Source organism: Coturnix japonica, chromosome 1, assembly GCF_054131305.1.
Source record: "Coturnix japonica strain WE chromosome 1, WE-NBRP24, whole genome shotgun sequence".
NCBI classification, from domain to species: Eukaryota; Metazoa; Chordata; class Aves; order Galliformes; family Phasianidae; genus Coturnix; species Coturnix japonica.
This window is the reverse complement of record NC_140663.1, coordinates 52,719,358-52,735,202: the sequence shown is the minus strand read 5'-3', so window position 1 is coordinate 52,735,202 and position 15,845 is coordinate 52,719,358. Positions and strand designations below refer to the sequence as shown.

General features: G+C 39.9%; 1 protein-coding gene across 19 annotated transcripts in view; it reads left to right on the top strand.

Moving 5' to 3' along the window:
- The window catches only part of CALD1 (caldesmon 1), a 244,822-nt gene that overhangs the window by 141,020 nt on the left and 87,957 nt on the right, over positions 1-15,845 (top strand). The window lies entirely within an intron of this gene.

The following is a 15,845-nucleotide window of genomic DNA, read 5'->3' as shown; positions in this document are numbered from 1 at the left end:
CCCAGCTTTCCAGCCTGTCGAGGTTCCTCTGAATGGCATCCGTTCCCTCCACCGTATCGACCGCACCACTCAGCTTGGTGTCGTCAGCAAACTTACTGAGGGTGCACTCAATTCCCTCATCGATGTCATTAATAAAGATGTTAAAGAGCACCGGTCCCAAGACAGACCCTTGAGGGACACCGCTCGTTACCAGCCTTCACCTGGACATAGAGCCATTGAACACCACCCTCTGTCTGCGGCCTTTCAACCAACTGCTTATCCATCTAGTTGTCCACCCATCAAATCCACTTCCCTCCAATTTGGAGATAAGGATGTGATGGGGGACCATGTCAAAGGCCTTGCTCAGGTCCAGGTAAATAACATCGGTTGCCTTCCCTTCGTCCACCAACGCCGTCACTCCATCATAGAAGGCCACAAGATTAATGTGCTAAGGATGCTGTGAGATTTTTCTTGTATACATTTTGATGGTGTTTTTCCATCATGGGAGGAAAGAGGTTTGGTCCAGTTATTCTAGGTCACTGGGAAGCAGGAAGTATCTGAAGCTTCAGGAGAGTATCCTGTCTAAAGAAAATGTTGTAGTCTCAGGTGCTGAGGAGGGTAGCCTCAGGAGTGCCCCAGTGCTGTTAGATGTTGATCTGAACTGAGCTTGAACTCCTTGTGTCTGGAAGCTCCTCTATGTCTGTTTTCCAAGAAGAGTCTGATCTTTGCAGCTCTTTCTTACATAAGCACTGCAGACTCGTAGCTGTGAAGAGCCTGAATCTCCCTTTCACATGAGTCCCTTTATACAGCTCAGGCATTCTGCTTTGGCGATCTTAAAATGAGAGTAGGTGACATTTAAAAGCTCAAATGAGAAACAGGTCCCTTTAAAAGAAACAAAACAAAACAAAAACAAGGAAAAGAGAAAGAGAAAGAGAAAGAGAAAGAGAAAGAGAAAGAGAAAGAGAAAGAGAAAGAGAAAGAGAAAGAGAAAGAGAAAGAGAAAGAGAAAGAGAAAGAGAAAGAAAAAGAGAAAGAAAAAGAAAAAGAAAAAGAAGAAGATAAAGAAAAAGGAAAAGAAAAAGAAAAAGAAAAAGGAAAAAAAAGAAAAAGAAAATTGGCCTTTCCTGAATTGTTGAGTGCTGACCTTGAAAAGTCTCTGCAGGCAGACTGAAAGATTTTTAGGACAACAGATGCCCCAAACACAAGAGATTACCTGAGGCAAGGTATTTATTTTCTTAAAGAGATGTTTTTCCCCACTTTTTTCCACTCCGCTTGGTACCCACGTGACTGTCTTAGGCTCTATTTATATGTCACAGACCTGCAGAACCACTGTTGTTGTAATCTTCACACTCTTCAGGAATTTTGACTTAAACTTTTTTTTTTCTTTTTTTTTTTTTTTTTTTCCATTATGTGTAATGTAAAAGATTTCCATTTGTATTTTGAGAATTGGGGGGTTTTACGAGGGGTGGTGTTTAAATATGTTTTGAGAAAGGGGAAGGCGAGAAAAGCTGTCATCCATCAACTGGTATTAAGTCTTAACTTTGAAAGTTTGATACAAACTGAATCTGACTGTTAGCACAGACATGATACAAATTAGCTGTGACTTTATGATACCAGCTGTTTCTCTGTCAGGGTAAAAGGGCACATAACTAGAACAGCATCTTTTGTTGAAAGCAGTGTTTCCCTTTGTTAAACGTGGGAGCCTCAGGCTAAACATTGTAGTCCTTAGTTATGTGACATGTGCAGCCTGCAACATGTTCGTGGAGCTCTTTGCTGATGTTTTTCAAAGGCAGGGTTATCATAAGCGTTCTATTTTTGCTAGCTTTATCACCGAGAGATAAATCTCTGTCCAGTTTTTTCCTTGTGTTAAAAAGCGAGACAATCTAAGTGCTGTTTTCTTTCCAAGCACAAAGAAAACATTGAACAGGAAAAACCAGGAAAAGTCTGAAAAAAAAAAAAAAGAAAGAAATCACAAATCTTAAAGTCATATTGAGTTTCATTAATTACTTTCTATTCTTCATTTCCCACCAGTAATTTTTAACTTACCAGAATTTTCAGGATTTGTTGTTTCATTATAAACTAAGCCTACATACAGAATTCTTTAACAAGCTAACAACCAACAGCTGGTTATTTGATAGCAAGGGCACCAGAGCCAGCTCTGCACAGACACATCTTGGGTCTTAACTTATTTCTGGTGCTTAGTGGCTGCATGTAGCCTTCCTTGCATGTCCAGAGTCCAAGTAGGGTGGCTGCTGGGGAGCCTAGAGGATGGGAATGCAGAACTGAGGGGCTCCGTGTGGAAGCAGCCTGGGGTTTCCCTTGTTACCAGCACTCATAAAGCCCATTCATAAACCAAAACAGCTCTGAGCAAAAGCGCTTGTGTGATTTCACATCACCGTACATCTGTGTCCCTGCTGTGTATCTCTGTATGACCTTTACATATCCTCTGAATACTTCAGGCAACATAAAATTGGCTGTAGTGCAGTAACTAAACTGAAATTCTGTGATTTATGAAGCGTCTGAATTAATCTCACTTCTGCCACTTGACTAAGAGCCAGTAAATCATTGGTAAGAGTTCAAAATGTAGTATTACAGATAGCAGACATGCTCCATTTGAATGAATACGAATGAATATCAAGAAGGGAGGTAGGATATCAGTATACTGGTGTCTAATTAGGAGTATTAAGAAGGAAAACAGTTAGACTAGAATTACTAGGAGAAGCAAAATTTGTCAGAATATCTTATGGACATTCTTGGACTGATGGTTACTAATGCTGGTGTTACATTGTAACTTTAGGCCTACCAGCAACATGAAGGAAATTGCTCATTCCAAATTTTGAGTGGTTCTCCTTAAATAAAAGATGCTGCTGCTGAGGGGAAAATGGAGAATATAGAGAATAATTTCAGGTGCATGTTAGAATGATTTGATGGTATTTTGTCTGTGGCAGAAATTATCACACAAGTTCTGTACGAGCAGAGAAGCCTTTGCATAACTCCTACATGAGATAGAACAGAGGACAAATGCAAATGCTACCAAATTAGCAGTGAAAATATGATCTTTGGACATAGAATCGTAGCAGACATGAATGAAAAGGTAGAATTAAAGGTGTTGCAAAATAGTTTTACCAATAAACCTATTGGAATAAGCTTGAATACATTTCAAAAGGAAAGCTTAGGATGTAATGGCTGTTGTATTATTCATGCATCACTGGTGATAAATTGAAGCAGAAAATTGAAAATTCCAAGTGCTAGTAAAGAGGTCTTAGCCATTTCTGTTCCAAACGTGTACTTTTACTATAAAGCATATGTTTCTGAAATTATATAAAGTATTTATTTAAAATCTGCTTTACCGAGATAGTCTACTCTACCAGAGAACATCTTATTTTCATGAATGTGTAGAGTGGTAGGTCAACAAAGGTCCATCCATGACATTCAAATAACAAAACCCATCCATGAGAAGTTCTACATCCTGAATTGATTTTTTATGAGCTGAGTACAACACTGGGAGCACAGTGTTGGTTATGGAAACAGTCAAAATAAAAATGGGCAGGAGATGCTGAAGAACTCGTTTGTCAGTCATGTGCTGGGACAGTTCGTAGGAAAAAGTACTGTGTGGAAACTTTAAACCAGTGGCATTGTAGCAAGCAAATGATGTGCTAATGTCTGATAGCTGCAGAAGCCTTCATTGCTGTTGAGTTTTATACTTATGATGTCAGAACCATCATGGCACCTTTTACAATGTCATATTCAGACCATCTAATACTAGCTGCAATAAGATGCTAACCTTCAGCTCCCAGGATTTAAAATAACATTTTACTCTGTTAATAAATTGTTTGTAATAAACTAGAATTTTAGCCTCATTTTATACTCTGAGCTGTTGAGTTTTATTGTTTTGAACTTCAACAAAGCTGCCATATTTCACTGCAAGGTGGTCACATTCTGTAGTGAATGATGTCACTCAAGGATGACTTGGCCTACAAGAGTCCACTTTTGATTCAAATGGCAGATATAAGAGTATTCTTCATGCACAGTTCATGGTAAGGAAGGTTCCACTATGTGCCCACTGTTTTGCAGAAGCTAATCATGCAAAATGACTCACAATGTGTTCCATGCTGTTATTCCTTCGGGTAGCTCACTGCTACCCTCATTTGTATCTTACCTAAATTAACTCAGATGGGTCAGAAACTCTATTTTTCATGGTTGTTCAGTACTCCACTCTGTGATTTGTCTCTTTGGAAGCCTCTGCAAGCAAAAAAGGGTAAATTTAATCCCTGAAAAGGTAAATTTGATCCTTGAAAATGAATAAATGCTAAGGATTTGATTCTTCCACACGTACTGGTGCTTTAAACACTAGATTAATCCTTATGTGGCCAAGATCATAATACATGTCCTTTTTTTCCACCTCTTTTCCTTTCACTTTCCTTCTTCCACCAAAACCAAAACAAAATCTTCCTATCCTTCTAATTCAAAAACAAAATTATATTAAAAAAGAAAACAACCCTAAAAAAATCCCCCAACCAATCAAACTGAGAAAAAACCTGAAACTCCCTCCACAAAAAAATAAGGAAGAATAACATTTGGACTCCCTACTCAAACACAGCGCACATTGGTGGAAGAAACTGTGCTTAAAACCAATGATCTTGGACAGAGTATGGAAGCAGGCTCCAGAACCTACCATATCTAACCATATCTAACCTTGTTTCTGCTTTAATACCTTGCTTGAGGAAGCCAGCATCTATTCAGTGACTTCATTTTCAAGCAATATGAATCATAGAGCAACTGCACAAGCTCTGGTTAGGATATATTGTTCATATGCTTGGTCTTTATGCAGTGAGAAGAGAATGAAGAGAAGAAAACTGGAGGTCATTTGAGTTACAGCTACTTTGGGGGATTTTTTTTTAAACATTCCTTCTAACAAATGCAGTTTAAATGGGTTTGTTTATGTGGCGTGGAATTGGAAAGGCCCAAACTAACCAGGCTTTACACAATGTGGCCTTCTTCCAAATTAATCTAAAATATTTTAATCCCTCTGGAGTTTCTTTATCCTCCGCATCTGTGCTGTAGTGGAGACACATTTTTAACATTTCTATGAGGAAAATTACCTTTCTTTCCCTCCAACTGTATTCAGCAAGGTCAATGGAGCACTGTTATATGCTATTTAAACATCTGAGATTCATCATATCTCTGCACACCAGAAAGAATCATTATGAAAGGTCTAATGAATCCCGACTGCTAGCCAAGCAAGGGAGTCCCCTTAAGGATACTGGGCATTAGGAACAAAGAATACATACAAAATACAGTTTTTACATTTTATACAATTTAGAATTAAGTTGCCCCCAAAGAAGGGGGCAAGGAATATTTCTGACCTCTGAAACACTTTCAGTAAATCAAACTGTCTGAGCCAAATTCTGAAGTCGGTATATAGGCTAGGATCATTGCTGGGTGTTGAGGGGACTGCTCACCCTGTGGGACCAGCAGCTCCTCAATTGTGGAGGGGGAGATGTTTGGACTCCAAACCTGACCATCTCATTCTCTGGCTGTGTGCCTGTACTCGGTTTTAAGGCCTTTTGTTTTCTAGTTCAGTAGCAAGTTTACAGGACTGAACTCATTTCAATACCTAGGAGTAGAAATTCTGAAGTACTTGTGGATGTGTGGTGGTTATTATTAATTTTTTTTTCTCCTTAATTACAATTTAATGAAAAGTATTTTCCAGGCACTTCTTCAAAAGCCAGTGCTCTCCTTTCAGCTGCCAGTAGTCCCAATAATTTTGTAGTGCCCATAGTAAACAGATACAACTCTGACCTTTTGAAGGTTTTCTCTGAAATGCTCTTATGGAGGGTGTTTTTAGCTGAAATATTATGTAACTTATACTGTGCAGATTATACTAGGGCAGGTCTAATACCACAGTTTATTGTAGAATCATTCTTCCCATGAATACTGCTAGGTCACGAAGTTCAGATCGTTCCAACAAAGTTCAAATAAGCATTCAAACATCTGAAGGAAAAACGATATGTGGAAGGCCGCAGTTCTGAGAATTCACAGGGTTTTACTACAGATTTATTCACAGCACTGAGGCCTTGCGGGGTCTGCAGAGAAACTGGATCTTCTCTGCCATCCTGCTGGAGGTTCATGTTGGCTTTGTCCTTAGCCTGAGAGTGCCCTGCTTTTCCCAACTGTAACACACGGGTAATAGGGCAGGGTTTGGGTTGTAAGGAGGCACACCTGGATAATGATGGTACAAACAGAATCATACATTCAGATCATCACCTCAGGCTGTCCCTGCTTTTGAATGAAGAACCATACCTACTCCAAACACACTTTTCCCATCTTTTCATATAGTTAGAGGTATTTTGGGACCACTGCAAGCCATACAGTAATGGAATAAATTCCAAGTGCAGCAGGAGACCACATTGGAGGAAAAACTCTCCAAGTGCCAAGGGCATTTCTTTTACTTTTCTTACTGGGACTGGAAAATATTCCCTAAATAATACATCTGGATGTAGGGGAATGGAGAGGGAAAAGATGAAAAACAATCCTTTAAATTCAGTAGGAGCCTAGTTTAATGGCTTGTTTAATCTGCCAGCTGGCACACTGTTGACTTCTTGCTACACATACTTTAAGGAGACCTATGTAGTTCTTGGAACCAAGTTCATATTAAGTTGTAGAAACTTAAATATTAATCAATTGGCACGACTGCTTTTTTGGTACTTAATAGAAATCAAGAAACTGCTTAGCCATCTCCAGAGATATTTGTCTCCCTTTTTAAAATGTAAATGCTGTAATAAAGACATAAAGCAGGAGTTTAGCTAGTGAAAGTTCAGATCTGCCTCCAATATGTGCCCTCTCTGAAGTAAGTGTACATCCTTCAGACATTGTGGTCACATGTATTCCCTATACAACACTTCACTTTGGGCAATTTTCCTAATATCCTTTGTCACACCATTTGGTTTGAAAGAAATACATTATGAGTTTGAGCAAAGGAGCCTTGGCCAGGAGTACTGGTGCCATCTTTGTGTGGATTTTCATTTTCAGTATCTTGCAAGTGATAACATTTAACAGCTTTAAGGTATATTGTACATGTATTTTATGGGCCTATAAATGTTCATGCATTTGTTTTTAACCTTGCTTTGCGTGACTAAATATGAGGTTACGGAGTTGTGAAAGACAATGTGCTTAATAAACACAAGCTTTCCTACTTGTAGAACATTTGTGACAGTTTGGAAGTTGTCTTCCCTTCAATTTTACCCTTGTTTTTTTGGTTTTGGATAACACTTTGTACACATACTATCTGGCCTTGTGTCTTGGCGGTGAAAAAGGTGCCTTGCATGCCTTCAGTGCTTGGAACTGAGACTGTGACTGATCATGTGTGCTCTGTCTCTCATTCATTACTGGAAGGGCCTAACACTGCAATGAGAGGGGCTGGAAGAGCCACACAGGGTTTTTAATTCCTATGACAGAGATCTTAAGGAAATGTAGCAGATTGTGCATATACAGAGATTTTTTTTTCATTATTATTATTATTATTTTTAATAAAAATTAAACATTTTCCTTTCTGGACCACACAGATATGGTATGAAGCATAAAAAAAAAATAAATAAAAAATGAAGCAACTGTAAAATTTATTGGCTTGATATAGGGCTCAGGCATAACTTTCCTTCATCACATTCCTACAAAATAAGTGTATATGTCTGTCTGCTCCCAGCATTAAGTGTACAGGGTACTGTCAAGCCTCACTTGTCTTGTTTAATTGACTCAGAGCCAGCTTCTATTGAAAGTTTTGCCGATGCTATTTCCCTGAGAAGCAATGCACAGTTGCACAAAACATTAGTGATGTGTCAATGTTCTGCTGTCACCATACTTGCTGGCAACAAGCATCTATGCATAAATGTCTAGATAGCAGTCAGATTATTGTCAAGATTATTTAGCAGCTTCTCTGTACAAGTCTTACAAGGAGAACTGGAAATATTGTAATTATGTTGTGATGGATTTTATTCTGGTTTATGCACAGCATGTGGGTGTCATCTTGCCCATCAGTTTTCTGTTGTACCGAAGTCTCAGTGCTGTTGGCTCTTCTGGCTTGGTGGTGATGTTATGTCATTGTTCCCTGGCTTTCGGCTAAACTCAGTATGAAGATGGGTCTATCATATAAATACTGCATGCGTGAAATGTTTTGATGCGCTTCTATTTAGTGGTACCTTGTTTGACTTGTCCTGTTGAAAGACTTCGCATTTTTTGCTGCCTCTTTAAAGCTGGTGCTGACATCATGCCTCAGCTGTTAACTGAAATGACACAGAATTGCTGCTTATTAGAGATAAATTACTGTAGTTACTTGGCTGGAGCAATCCGTGTTTCATTTGTTAAGATGACTTTGAAAGTGTGAGCTGGAAAAGCCCACTAGAAAGTGTTGCAGCTGGATTAATTCCTAGTGGAGTTTCACAAATCTCCATGATGTTCTGCCATTGAATAGCTTCACTTTTGGCTGCATTGTATCCACCATGGGGGTACGTGCTATGTCTTTGCAAAGTAAATGTATAGAAATCAGGAGGGAAGATTAATTAATTAAAAAGAGCAACAGACAGAGGACATTCAGTATTTATCTTTCATTTTTTCCAAGGAACTGTTTGGGTTCCAAATGCTTAGTATCACTGAAGGGGTAACAAATAAGATCAGCAAACCAAAGAACTGAAGGAGTATTTCTTTTTTTTTCTTTTTCATTTAAAATTGCAGGGTTGACAACTAAGCCTTGGTATTGCTGGTTCAGTAAACCAAGAAACAGAGTCCTCAACTCTCATTAGAGTTTGCGATGCACAGCACTAGGCAGAGCTGAGCTCTAGGGTTGCATGTTTTAACAGGAAAAGTACTTGAAAAAAGCAAAACTAAAGCCACAGTAAGCTGGCTATATTGTATCTCCATACTATTTTCTATTACATTTTTATGACTGGCTGCGTAGCCTAATATATTGTGATTTTGTATTTTAAAGCGTTCCAGAAAACATGCAGAGTTTGCAGTCTGGCTGAGTGAATGTTGCTGTTGGAGCTTTACCTTAGACTTAGTTGGATATTTTATTATTTTTAACGACATTACTTTAGCTTCTAATTCAGGATCTGAGAGATGCAGAGAAAGACTATGAACAGAACGCTGAAGTGCTCATGAAACATACTTGGACACAAATACACAGTGTATTGTTGAAATACTGCATGTGGAGATGAAGGTCAGCAGAGGCGGCACAAGGGTGGCACGTGAGAAAAGTATAAATGAGAATGACAGAAGCAGAGTGGGAGATGTCAGGGAGGTGGAGGCAGGTCATTCTCAGTGCTACTGGTTGTTGGCCCAGATCATCTCCTTGCATGGGAAGGTATAACCTGTCTTTCTAGCAGAAAAGTGCACAGAGAGCTACACTCCTACTGCTGGCTTCCATACCAGGTCTGGTGTGGTAGAAATTCTCCTGCACTTGGATGGAGCAGCATCCTCCCTGGCTGATGCCTGACCAGCTACTAGTCCAGGCCCTCTGTGTACTGCCATTGCATTTTCCATCTTCCATGTAGCCTTGTCCACTTGAGCTGGGCCTAATCCGTCTCTTGGTGATGTTTGTCAGTTGTTTCCTGTTATTAAAAGACAAAATGGTTCTGGATGGAAGGTGTGGCTTTGGCACTGATTTTCTGCTCTTAGAGATTTCAGTGGGAGATGGAGGTTTCATCAGTCAGACCACAGATTTGTGGAAGAGGCTTCAGAAAAGGACAATACATGACGTGAGCATTTTTGTGATTATATTAACACAATGAAACTGAATGTCTTTGCTGATAAGAGAAGCTGAAAGATAAGGGTAGCTAGTGAATGACAATCCTCGAACCCATTTCCCAGTGTTTAAATGCAGAGAAGCAGTGAATATAAGTCTGAGTTTTTCTTGGATCTAAGCACTTTTACAAACTGTTTTGTAGATGTAAAATCTCTCCCATTTTAGAGTGCTCTGTCCTTCTGGATTTGGTCTCATTATCATTCCTAGGGTATCTTACTTATCATTAAACAGTAGGAAAGGTCAATGCACTTTTAAGCTGCCCTTTGTATCCTGTAGCACAGGATATTTCCTCAGTGATGACAGTATGAATAAAAATAATATTTTCTCACAAGTAAGCTTTGCAAGAGTAAAAGAAAATCTGCCTCTGTATGCACTGCACAAGTGCACAAGAAGACAAAATAGCCTGTATTGGCACAATTTGAGAGTACACCAGCCTCCAACATGCAAGGAAAGCTCACTGATTTTTTCTAACATATTACTGATAAACTTGGCCTGCTAGGATGGAATCCCGTCCTGACTGAGGTCTCTGGGAAATGTGCCAGGGACAGGACTGGGATTTCAACTCTAATCTGTATATGAATAATATTTCAGTATCTTCTGATCTTTGGGGACAACATATTTGAAATATTTTGGAGGATGCTTGATGGGGAGAGTCAAGGGTCAGTTCTTCTAACGTGAGAACCAGTGGTTATGCCAGTAGCTTCCAGCTAAGTGTTGTTTTTTTCCTTTGTCTGCTAGTGGGAAATGATAGACAAATGTCACTGAGGATTGGGGTGGAACCTGTGTATGCAAATCTAGATGTCAGGGGAAAGCTCTGCCTGGCCCTTATGTCAAAGTGCAGTAGGAGAAGGACAAGGGAGGAAGCAGAAGGAGTGGAAATGGCATATCCACTCTCAATCTGCCTAAGAGAGTAAAGACAAATGGACACTTTCCATTGCTACTGACCGACTCTGCATCTGCAAGAGTGTTGGTGTAGTGCAATGTTAGCAGCAGCAAGATAGATGTTTGCTAGCACTTCCAGGACTGCACAGCTCTCTAGCTTTCCTTTTGCAGTGCAGTGCAGTGTGGATATGAGATATGGACCTAAACATGTATCTAAGTCTTTAAAGATTGTCTCAATGGTACCTGACCAGATGTGTTTAAAGACATAAGTCTTTTATCTGCAGCTCCAAATAGTGAACTCTGTGGCAGGGATAATGTCCTATAAAAAGCTTAATGACAGCACTTCCATATGGCTCACTCTGCAGCAGCAGGAACTGACACTAGCAGAGATCAAGGGCCTGGATTGCAATGTGGTCTTGTGGGCTATCTGGACTTCCACCTAGTGTTCTTCAGACATAAAAAACATGGTCAGATGAAACAAAACACAGAATCGATTGGGATAAAACTGTATTCAATCAATTGAACTCTACCTTTTGACTTCAGTGAAGTTGTGCTTGCTGCTGAAATATCTGAGTAGCACTGAATACTCCTAATACAAAATTAAAAGGGGAGTGGGGAAAATCATTTCCAAATGCTTTCTGACAGATATTCATAGAAAACAGATTTAGTTGTTTTGACTGAACAGAGATTAAGGAACTTTAACTCTCTCAGATATGGCAATAGAATATTTGTCATACCTGCATTTCATGAATGCCAGATTAAACAAGTTGCACTTGGGCAATGAATGTTGCTCTTTGAGTTGCTCTCAGCTACAAAAAGGGCAATAAAAATTCTGTTTTCATATTTGTGACAAGGGACGCAGGAAAAAGAGGGCAGTGACTGTCCTGGAGACAGTGGATGTCATGGCATGTATCCAGCTGAAGCAACATACTCTTTGTATGGATCTAGGACAATTGAAATGGATACAGATAGGAAAATAGGATATTTGACTTAATGGGGTGCAACTCAAAAAGCTGTTTGCAGTCTCAAGTTCATGTAGAGATTTTATGAGACACTTGACCCTTTTTGTAAGAATACCAAAAAGACAGAGGGTGATATAGTGTAACTGTGTTTTGTGTAGCCACCTGATCCTGCAGTGAAGACAGGTTGGAAGTCAGAATCTCAGCTGCATGCACACAGAAAAACTGTGTAGCTGGGCCAGAATCTCTCCCTTTCTTAACCATCTGTAGGAAGGACCTAGAAAGAATTTCCCTTTATCTGTAGGGTGTGGATTTTCCAGTGCTATCTTTACAGTTATCTTTATCAGTTACACTGATAAACTTTATCAGTTACACTTCTGTAACAAAAAAAGGGCCTGTTTGTACTTTAAGGAATTATAGAATCTTAGAGGTTGGAAGGGACCTCAAGTCCAACCCCTTGCTACAGGTGCTTCCCTACAGTGCAGGTTGCACATGAAAGTGTCTGGTTTTATCTTAAGTATTGCTAGAGAAGAAGACTCCACAACGTGTGTTGGGCTGTGGAAGGGAGGTGGATCCATGTGGTATAGAAGAGAAGGGAAAGTTAGCAGAAAATCTTTCCTGTTATAAAGGAACCTATGGCCAAATCCCCTTGGTCCTCTCCACCAATAAAGCTGTATTCTGCTCTCGTTTTAATGAAGAATATGACAACCTGCTGAGAGGGAATTCCAGCGAGAGCACTGGACCATGAGCTCTCACATAGACTGTAGTCACTTTTCCATCTGCCTAGCAGCTGTCTGTATGAAGGGTACTCTGGGCTGTCACAATGGCAGACCAATGAGAAGGATCCTGCTGTGAGGTATGAGGCATGACTTTCAGGCAGTTTGTGCCTGAAGGCAAGAGGAAACCTACAGACGTTTCTTTGTGCTGGGAGAGAAGCAAGATGGCATGCGATTGCACAGCTCTGTCACCAGACAAGGCCAGCTTAACAGCCCAGTGCAATAAGCAGACACACTATATTAGGGAATGTGTTCTGGCTTGATGTTTCTTGGCTCTGCTAGGTTGAAGCTGGTGCACAGGCTTGGCATTAGTATCGTGGGTTGAGCACTAATTCAGTGTAATGGAAAGGTGTGTGGCAGATCTTCAAAGAAAGGCCTCTCCATTGGCTAAAGACCTGAGTAGCAGTCTGCATTTTCACTTCTTGTTAGGAGCCTGACTTATCCGTTTTTGTGGCCTGCTGAAGGCTGGGTTGTCTGCATCACCAGTGCTGGGGAGAGAGGGTGAGGACAGTATTACACTTTGGCCAGAGCAAGAGGTTATTTATCTCACCATACTGGCATTACACGGCTGTGTGGTAGTGTATGTATTTCCAGTTAGCCAAATTACGGCTTGCCTTCAAAATGTACTCTCCTGATAATTATCACTGAAGTATTTTGTCATATATTTTACAGTTACTGTGCATTCCTCTGATTTTCCACCTTGCTGAAAGCTGCAAGAAGACAATATTTTAAACTGAGTCATGAGATGAGACACAAAGGGGAGATGGATTTGCATGTGCGTGTTTTGTACCAAAGAGGATTGAGTGCCTGTCCTCAAAGGAAGCACGCTTCAGCAAGACAGTGAAAAACTCAATACATTTTAGTAATAAACACTAGTCAAATGAATATCAAAGGCAATATGTGAAACACACAGATGAAAAGGAGAGACTGGTATTGGTTTGGAGGAGTGCTTATGAATGGAGATGGTATTATTTGCATGGCACACACTTTGTTGTGAATCTGATTCAAGTGATGTGGCAATAGTGGTAAATATTGTAGGTAAGACACTTCTTTTTTCTGCCCCTTTTCAGTTTTCTCATCTCTTCAGGAAGACCACAGGCTTCATCAAATGTCCTGTGTTTCAGTCTCAGAATCAAAAGACGGGGACTCTGAAGAGACCCATTTATGTGAGAGTATGGAAAATCTGAAATCCTGGGCAAGAATTATGTTCAGTAGCTTCTGGGAGGTATTATATATATATATATATATATATATATATATATATATGGAAAAGATCAACATTTGTAGTATTTTTCCATAAGTACTTTCTGAGTCTGGTGGTGGAGAACTCGTAAGAGACTCCTTCAGTACTAATTCAATTGTGTAAAGGGTGAAATAGTGCTGAGGGTTTTGTTTTGATGTAGGTGCAGCAAAATGACAGTTTTTGTGGTGCACCCTTTTACTATGTGAGTGGCCTGTATTCTGGCGGTTTGTGTATGTATGTATCAGCGGAATGGAACTGATGATGGAACAGGTGAAACAGTTTCAGATGTCCCTTTCTATTTGCTGTAAAAAGATATCATTAAAATTTGATGGCTTCATGTTGAATTTGGAAACAAATCAGAGGAAAAAACAGGCAATATCAAAATATTTTCCATCATACTTCTGAAAATAAAATTTATACATTTACAGTGAAAACAAAGTACTATTTTCTTAGGGACAGGTTTCCTCTTGTGAGAAAGATGAAACATTTTTTGTCTGATACCAAATGATTAAAAAAGTGTAATAGAAGAAAAAATGGATATAAAGAATAATAATAAAAAATATCTTTGCATACCTTTATTGGGACATGTGAGGCCTGTTGCTGTTTTTGTTCCAATACACTCTCTATATTTGGGAAGATTAGACAGAGATGTTTTCACATTTGTGTCTGTAGGCAGGCCCTGGAGCTGTGTGGAATGCTGTGTTTTGACCCAGGATGTTTTCACTCATGACCAATTTTCTATTAAAAAAAGGAAAGAAAAAGCATCAAAATGTGTGCATTCCTCAAAATGGTTTGTAGGAAATACTTCAAATAATTGGTACATCCATCTATAAGCAAAGTGATTTTTTAATTTTCTGAGAGGCTAGAACACTTTGAGAAACTATGAAACTGTTTAAGAAACTATACTCCTTTTCAGCGGATACAGGAAATGTTTTTAGAGAGATTAATTGAGATGAAGTTATTGTCTAGTAATTTACAAAGGCTGAAAGATAAAAAATCATTTTGGGGATGACAGTGAACAGCACTGAGTAGCTGACTTCTTCCAGGGGACCATATGTCTATCTGATGACTCATCTCACACTGATATGGCTTTGCTAGCTGAAGGTTGGGCTGTTGACCTGACCTTAGTCTCCTGTGTATCTTCCTCATTTCCGAAAAAGTGATTTGGCTTGCGAGCCTGAATGCAACGAAGAGGTCCTCAGTCCTTGGAGAGAAGGAAGCACACTTTAACAAACCTGAGATGAACCAAGAGGTTTATTGATCTGAACTGTGTCAAAAAACAGGAAAGTGCTCAGAAGATGGAGGAAGTTCATTGCACCAAAGATCATTACCCTGTGCAATCTCTCTTGCACCCCTGGGAATAGAAGAGAATTAATTGAAACAGTTTTGTGTTGTTGCTTGTCTTCCTCAAGTTTCTTTGTGAGGAAGACACCTTGAGCTTTTGGAAATGAGAGCTGATGCTGAGGCCATGTGGAAAGGGTCAGAAGTGTTTTGGGCAGGGACACTTGAGGAAAGAATGGGGAGGGAACTGGGTACACAGTGCTGCACATTTGGAGAGAGAAGGAACATATCCTGGTCAGGAGAGGTGGAGAAAGGGCCATACCTCACTGAGTTAGAAAGGATGAAGGTGCACATAAGTTAGATGACAATGTATGTCTGCTTCGGCAACAGAGAGAGGAAGAAAAGTTTGGAACTCTCAGTGAGGCGCCAGCCTAGCAGTCAGCTCTGTTTTAAGGCCCCAATAGTGACTACCCTCCACAGAGCAAACACTGCTGCCTGATGCAGGCCCACCTCCTGCAGGCTGACCTCTATGCACAGAAACCAGGGCCCTGCCTGGAACTTGCTGTCTGCCATGTTCCATCCCCCCTCTGATCCTCCCCTTCCAGCTGGGAGAACCACATCGCTTCTTCAACATGTGTCCCTCTAGCAAGGGCACTGGGGCAGGATTTAGCTGCATGGATAGGCTGAGATGAAATGAGAGAATGACAGATTTGGTGTTCCTTGCTCTTCAAGGTGTCCAGGGTGCTAAGAGTAAACAAACACAGCATTAAAAGAAAGTCTTGTTGCAACCTGCTTTTTACATATATTGTATAATTGTTTATTAAAAATAAAATAAGAAGAGGTGCAGCCATTGTAAAGCCAGTATCAGATTTGCAAAATTAACATTCCCTTTGAACTTCTGCAGAATAACCCTGGCCAACCAAACACAT